At 50.4% G+C, this 7,500-nt stretch overlaps 1 non-coding gene across 1 annotated transcript; it reads right to left on the bottom strand.

Annotated features, from left to right (window-relative positions):
• Positions 1 to 877: 877 nt before the first annotated feature.
• LOC143176847 (5.8S ribosomal RNA) lies at positions 878 to 1,032 on the bottom strand. The gene has a single exon (XR_013001351.1). It is a non-coding gene; the product is annotated as a 5.8S ribosomal RNA (ribosomal RNA).
• Positions 1,033 to 7,500: the final 6,468 nt, after the last annotated feature.

A 7,500-nucleotide genomic window follows, 5' to 3' on the forward strand; every position in this document is an offset into this window, starting at 1 on the left:
TGGCGGAAGCGCACGGTGGTGGTCCAGCGAGGACACGCGACGACGGGGAATAAGAACTATTCGACCCGTTACGAATACGCATGCTCGTCCCGCACGATTTTAACACACACCGTGTTTTTCTCCAGTCGTCAAAGCGTTCGTGCGTCGAATTCGAAAAATAAAAAAAAGAAATACACCTTTTCTCTCTCTCTCGGGGTAAAAAGAGTCGATGTGTATTGTGTATAAAGGTTCTGCTGCGAGAAGTCTCGTTTTGCCGTGTGTTTCGGTAACGACGATCCTCCGAAACGTACATCTCATTCGTAAGAGAGGAAGAAAACAATCTCCCTGGGGCCAGTCGGTAATATACCGACATACGACGTGTCGTGCACATCCGTCTCACGCACGGTATACAAAATATGAATAAAACGTGTGTAGTCTCTCTCTCTCTCGACTTCTTAATATTTTCTTTCACCTCTGACGCATCATTTCAGGTGACGTCGGGAGCGCGGGAAAAAAAATTTTTCTAAACACACGAAACCGTTCATCTCACGAACAGCCGAAAAAGTTGTCGCTCAGATCCATATCGCAGTGGAGCGGTATCCGCGGGCGGTCGTAATTGAACGACGCACGACGCCGCGAACACTCACGCGAGTCCATACAAACGATTCCGATCGTTTTGCAACAACTAGAACGTACACTGTCCGTGAAATTCACAGAATTTTCGCGTGTCCGCGACAAACGCCGACGAGACACCCATCGTTCGCTCGTACGTAGCATCCTTCTCTTAACCCGACTCAGAAACGTTCTTTGCGCCCTTCGGTAAAAAAACGTTCGATCCGAAGAGGTGAACGACGGCGGGGATTTGACAGAGCTACGCAAGCAGTGTATGGTACGTAAACGACCCTCAGCCAGGCGTGGTCCAGGAATTGTATCCGTGGACCGCAATGTGCGTTCGAAATGTCGATGTTCATGTGTCCTGCAGTTCACACGTTGACGCGCAATTAGCTGCGTTCTTCATCGACCCACGAGCCAAGTGATCCACCGTTCAGGGTAATCGTATAAATTTTATATTTCACATATATAATTTTATTCTCATTTGTTCGACCTAATATCTCTCTTCTTTCAAAGAGAAGATAAAAGTTGATACCTGAATCTCCGACCAGCGCGCGAAGGAGATTCAGGCGTCGCCTTGGAGACGACACCGAAGCCTTTCGAGACGAAAAACGTTCAAGTAATATGTATATATTTCTCGACGTTCCGGGCGTATAGTGCATTCAAAAACCCGCGAAAGACGCAGAAGACTCGCACGCGTGGAAACGACGGGGATATATTTTGTATCCTACCCGATACTGAATCCATCGCGTGCAGTCGACCCTCGCGTTCTTCCGATCAGACGCATCTATTGTTGCGCGCATGTTTTCGCGTCGCATCGCGCGAAACGTTGCACGAATCGTACCGATCGATCGATTGAAAGCAAATAATGAAAAAAGACTTCACAGCTGGCTCTTTGCCGGTCATTCGTCCCATGTTATCTCTTGCCGCGAAATTGGCGCGCAAGAGTTGGGTGTCAGACGCGCGGCTTTAAAACGAGCTTCACGGCCGGTCCCTTCGTTACCGCTTTCGTTCTTTCTCTCGGAACGACCATGAACGAACACGACGAGCGACGCTACGGCATACACACGTCCACGGATTCGATTAAAAAAACAGACTTCACAGCTGGCTCTTTGCCGGTCATTCGTCCCATATTATCTCTTGCCGCGAAATTGGCGCGCAAGAGTTGGGTGTCAGACGCACGGCTTTAAAACGAGCTTCACGGCCGGTCCTCTCAATTCCGTGTACGGTACACGCAAGATGCGGGTTCCACTTCCAGACTACCCGGTCCCTTCTCTCTACGAGAATCGATAGTAGAAGAACGGCTCGAAAACGCGTCTCAGAGACTAGGGGAAAAGAAGCGGTATGCGAGCGAAACGAAAACGCATTATGGAAACGTCGCGAAACAATGTTCGACGGTTGCTCGGTTCCAATCGTGCGGCCGTTTCAATTTCTCGTGCGCTTCACCGTCCCTCCGTAACTCTGGCCGATCGCGTATACCGAAGAGCCGACACGCGCAAAAACCACAGGCATTGTATACTGTATATATATATGTTACAGTCACAGCCTTCGCGCGTTTTACTCTCCGACGCGGGGTTTCCACGACGAAAGAGAGACAGTTTCGTGGCGGGTGACTCGGCCGAATCGCTACGACGGGTATTTCTATTATAGAACGAATCATCGCCACCCTTTACCAGTGCCCGACGAAGGAATCACAAGGTCATCTGGAGTTTACAATGCCAGCGACGGTAATTCCAACGAAGACCCGATAAGTCAACTCATCGTTCTATTTCTCCCCGTACAGAAAAGCGAATCGACGCTAACGCACCTCGCGCAAGCACGAACGTTCTCTTCGCGTGGATCATCCCATCGTCGAAAGATGTAAAGACGCATTGGAGATCGTGGTCTCTGGCGGGCTCATTGCACGCCCCACTGCATATCTTTCCTCGAATCGAGAATGATTCGTCCACTAAGGCTGCGAAACTACGCGTCGAGGAAACTAGGGGAAAGAAGCGGGATGCGAGCGAAACGACAATACATTATGGAAACGTCGCGAAACAATGTTCGGCGGTTGCTCGTTTCCTCCTGCGGACGTTTCATTGCTCGGGCGCTTCACGTCCCTCCGTAACCTTCGCGCGATCGCGTGCCCCGGAGAGCCGGCAACCGGTGAACCACAGGCGTATAAACTATAGTCTTCTATAGCAAGCCTTCGGCGGTTACTCTCCGACGCGGGGATTCCACGACGAGAGAGAATTTCGTGGCGGGTGACATCGGTCGAAACGCTACGACGGGTATTTCTATTATAGAACGAATCATCGCCACCCTTTACCAGTGCCCGACGAAGGAATCACAAGGTCATCTGGAGTTTACAATGCCAGCGACGGTAATTCCAACGAAGACCCGATAAGTCAACTCATCGTTCTATTTCTCCCCGTACAGACAAGCGAATCAACGCTATCGCACCTCACGCATGCACGAACGTTCTCTTCGCGTGAATCGTCCCATCGTCGAAAGATATAGCCGCTTGGAGATCGTGGCCCATCAAGTTCTTCCGTAACTCCTGCGCGATCGCGTACCCCGGAGAGCAGGCAACCGGTGAACCACAGGCGTATAAACTATAGTCTTCTATAGCAAGCCTTCGCGTTTACTCTACGACGCGGGGATTCCACGACGAGAGAGATTTTCGTGGCGGGTGACACGGCCGAATCGCTACGACGGGTATTTCTATTATAGAACGAATCATCGCCACCCTTTACCAGTGCCCGACGAAGGAATCACAAGGTCATCTGGAGTTTACAATGCCAGCGACGGTAATTCCAACGAAGACCCGATAAGTCAACTCATCGTTCTATTTCTCCCCGTACAGAAAAGCGAATCGGCGCTATCGCACCTCACGCAAGCAGGAATGATCTCTTCGCGTGGATCGTCCCATCGTCGAAAGATGTAAGACGTACAGAAATCGTGGTCCATCACGATTATTCGTAACTCTCCGAGTCGCGTATCTGAGAGTAGGACAAACGGAGAACCACAGGCATAAATAATACTATATGTTTCTTATATAGTTAGCCTTCGCGTTTTACTCTCCGACATGGGGATTCCACGACGAGAGAGAGTTTCGTGGCGGGTGTCTCGGCCGAATCGCTACGACGGGTATTTCTATTATAGAACGAATCATCGCCACCCTTTACCAGTGCCCGACGAAGGAATCACAAGGTCATCTGGAGTTTACAATGCCAGCGACGGTAATTCCAACGAAGACCCGATAAGTCAACTCATCGTTCTATTTCTCCCCGTACAGAAAAGCGAATCGACGCTATCGCACCTCGCGCGAGCACGTAACTACTCTTCGCGTGGATCGTCCCATCGTCGAAAGATGTAAGACGCACGGAAATCGTGGCCCATCAACGTTTTTTTGTAACTCTGCCGATCGCGTATCACAGAGCCGAGACGCACATACCACAGGCGTATAATACCGTTTTCTTTCGTATGGTAAGCCTTCGCGTTTACTCTTCGGCGCGGGGTTTCCACGTCGAGAGAGACATTCGTGGCGGGTGACATCGGTCGAAACGCTACGACGGGTATTACTATTATAGAACGAATCATCGCCACCCTTTACCAGTGCCCGACGAAGGAATCACAAGGTCATCTGGAGTTTACAATGCCAGCGACGGTAATTCCAACGAAGACCCGATAAGTCAACTCAACGTTCTATTTCTCCCCGTACAGAAAAGCGAATCGACGCTGTTGCACCTCACGCAAGCACGAACGTTCTCTTCGCGTGGATCGTCCCATCGTCGAAAGATGTAAGACGCACGGAAATCGTGGCACATCACGTGTTTTCGGAACTCTGTCGACCGCGTATCTCAGAGACGACGCGCGCGAACCACTGGCATATACTATTATATATCGCGTTTTACCCTCCGACGCGGGGATTCCACGACGAGAGAGAGTTTCGTGAGCGGGTTGACTCGGAAGAAACGCTACGACGGGTATTTCTATTATAGAACGCATCATCGCCACCCTTTACCAGTGCCCGACGAAGGAATCACAAGGTCATCTGGAGTTTACAATGCCAGCGACGGTAATTCCAACGAAGACCCGATAAGTCAACTCAACGTTCTATTTCTCCCCGTACAGAAAAGCGAATCGACGCAATCGCACCATACGCGTGCACGTAAACAACTCTTCGCGTGGATCGTCCCATCGTCGAGAGACGTAAGTTTTCATAGTATGAATTCGCGTTTTACTCTCCGACGCGGGGATTCCACGACGAGAGAGAGTTTCGTGAGCGGGTTGACTCGGAAGAAACGCTACGACGGGTATTTCTATTATAGAACGCATCATCGCCACCCTTTACCAGTGCCCGACGAAGGAATCACAAGGTCATCTGGAGTTTACAATGCCAGCGACGGTAATTCCAACGAAGACCCGATAAGTCAACTCAACGTTCTATTTCTCCCCGTACAGAAAAGCGAATCGACGCAATCGCACCATACGCGTGCACGTAAACAACTCTTCGCGTGGATCGTCCCATCGTCGAGAGACGTAAGTTTTCATAGTATGAATTCGCGTTTTACTCTCCGACGCGGGGATTCCACGACGAGAGAGAGTTTCGTGAGCGGGTTGACTCGGAAGAAACGCTACGACGGGTATTTCTATTATAGAACGCATCATCGCCACCCTTTACCAGTGCCCGACGAAGGAATCACAAGGTCATCTGGAGTTTACAATGCCAGCGACGGTAATTCCAACGAAGACCCGATAAGTCAACTCAACGTTCTATTACTCCCCGTACAGAAAAGCGAATCGACGCAATCGCACCATACGCGTGCACGTAACAACTCTTCGCGTGGATCGTCCCATCGTCGAGAGACGTAAGTTTCATAGTAAGCCTTCGGCGTTTTACTCTCCGACGCGGGGATTCCGACGACGAGAGAGAGTTTCGTGAGCGGGTTGACTCGGAAGAAACGCTACGACGGGTATTTCTATTATAGAACGCATCATCGCCACCCTTTACCAGTGCCCGACGAAGGAATCACAAGGTCATCTGGAGTTTACAATGCCAGCGACGGTAATTCCAACGAAGACCCGATAAGTCAACTCAACGTTCTATTTCTCCCCGTACAGAAAAGCGAATCGACGCAATCGCACCATACGCGTACACGTAAACAACTCTTCGCGTGGATCGTCCCATCGTCGAGAGACGTAAGTTTTCATAGTATGAATTCGCGTTTTACTCTCCGACGCGGGGATTCCACGACGAGAGAGAGTTTCGTGAGCGGGTTGACTCCGAAGAAACGCTACGACGGGTATTTCTATTATAGAACGCATCATCGCCACCCTTTACCAGTGCCCGACGAAGGAATCACAAGGTCATCTGGAGTTTACAATGCCAGCGACGGTAATTCCAACGAAGACCCGATAAGTCAACTCAACGTTCTATTTCTCCCCGTACAGAAAAGCGAATCGACGCAATCGCACCATACGCGTGCACGTAAACAACTCTTCGCGTGGATCGTCCCATCGTCGAGAGACGTAAGTTTTCATAGTATGAATTCGCGTTTTACTCTCCGACGCGGGGATTCCACGACGAGAGAGAGTTTCGTGAGCGGGTTGACTCGGAAGAAACGCTACGACGGGTATTTCTATTATAGAACGCATCATCGCCACCCTTTACCAGTGCCCGACGAAGGAATCACAAGGTCATCTGGAGTTTACAATGCCAGCGACGGTAATTCCAACGAAGACCCGATAAGTCAACTCAACGTTCTATTACTCCCCGTACAGAAAAGCGAATCGACGCAATCGCACCATACGCGTGCACGTAACAACTCTTCGCGTGGATCGTCCCATCGTCGAGAGACGTAAGTTTCCATACTATGAATTCGCGTTTTACTCTCCGACGCGGGGATTCCACGACGAGAGAGTGTTTCGTGAGCGGGTTGACTCGGAAGAAACGCTACGACGGGTATTTCTATTATAGAACGCATCATCGCCACCCTTTACCAGTGCCCGACGAAGGAATCACAAGGTCATCTGGAGTTTACAATGCCAGCGACGGTAATTCCAACGAAGACCCGATAAGTCAACTCAACGTTCTATTGCTCCCCGTACAGAAAAGCGAATCGACGCAATCGCACCATACGCGTGCACGTAACAACTCTTCGCGTGGATCGTCCCATCGTCGAGAGACGTAAGTTTCATAAGTAAGCCTTCGGCGTTTTACTCTCCGACGCGGGGATTCCACGACGAGAGAGTGTTTCGTGGCGGGTGACTAGGCCGAAACGCTACGACGGGTATTTCTATTATAGAACGAATCATCGCCACCCTTTACCAGTGCCCGACGAAGGAATCACAAGGTCATCTGGAGTTTACAATGCCAGCGACGGTAATTCCAACGAAGACCCGATAAGTCAGCTCATCGTTCTATTTCTCCCCGTACAGAAAAGCGAATCGACGCTATCGCACCTCGCGCGAGCACGTAACAACTCTTCGCGTGGATCGTCCCATCGTCGAGAGACGTAAGACGCACGGAAATCGTGGTTCATCGCGTCTTTTCCTACTCTCTTGAATCGCAATTTCGTATAGAGCCTACACACGCGAACCACCGGCATATACTATTTCTTCTCTCATAGTAAGCCTTCGCGCGTTTTACTCTCCGACGCGGGGATTCCACGACGAGAGAGTGTTTCGTGGCGGGTGTCTCGGCCGAATCGCTACGACGGGTATTTCTATTATAGAACGAATCATCGCCACCCTTTACCAGTGCCCGACGAAGGAATCACAAGGTCATCTGGAGTTTACAATGCCAGCGACGGTAATTCCAACGAAGACCCGATAAGTCAACTCATCGTTCTATTTCTCCCCGTACAGAAAAGCGAATCGACGCTATCGCACCTCGCGCGAGCACGAAACAACTCTTCGCGTGGA

Source organism: Nomia melanderi, unplaced genomic scaffold, assembly GCF_051020985.1.
Source record: "Nomia melanderi isolate GNS246 unplaced genomic scaffold, iyNomMela1 scaffold0909, whole genome shotgun sequence".
In the NCBI taxonomy this organism is placed as follows: Eukaryota; Metazoa; Arthropoda; class Insecta; order Hymenoptera; family Halictidae; genus Nomia; species Nomia melanderi.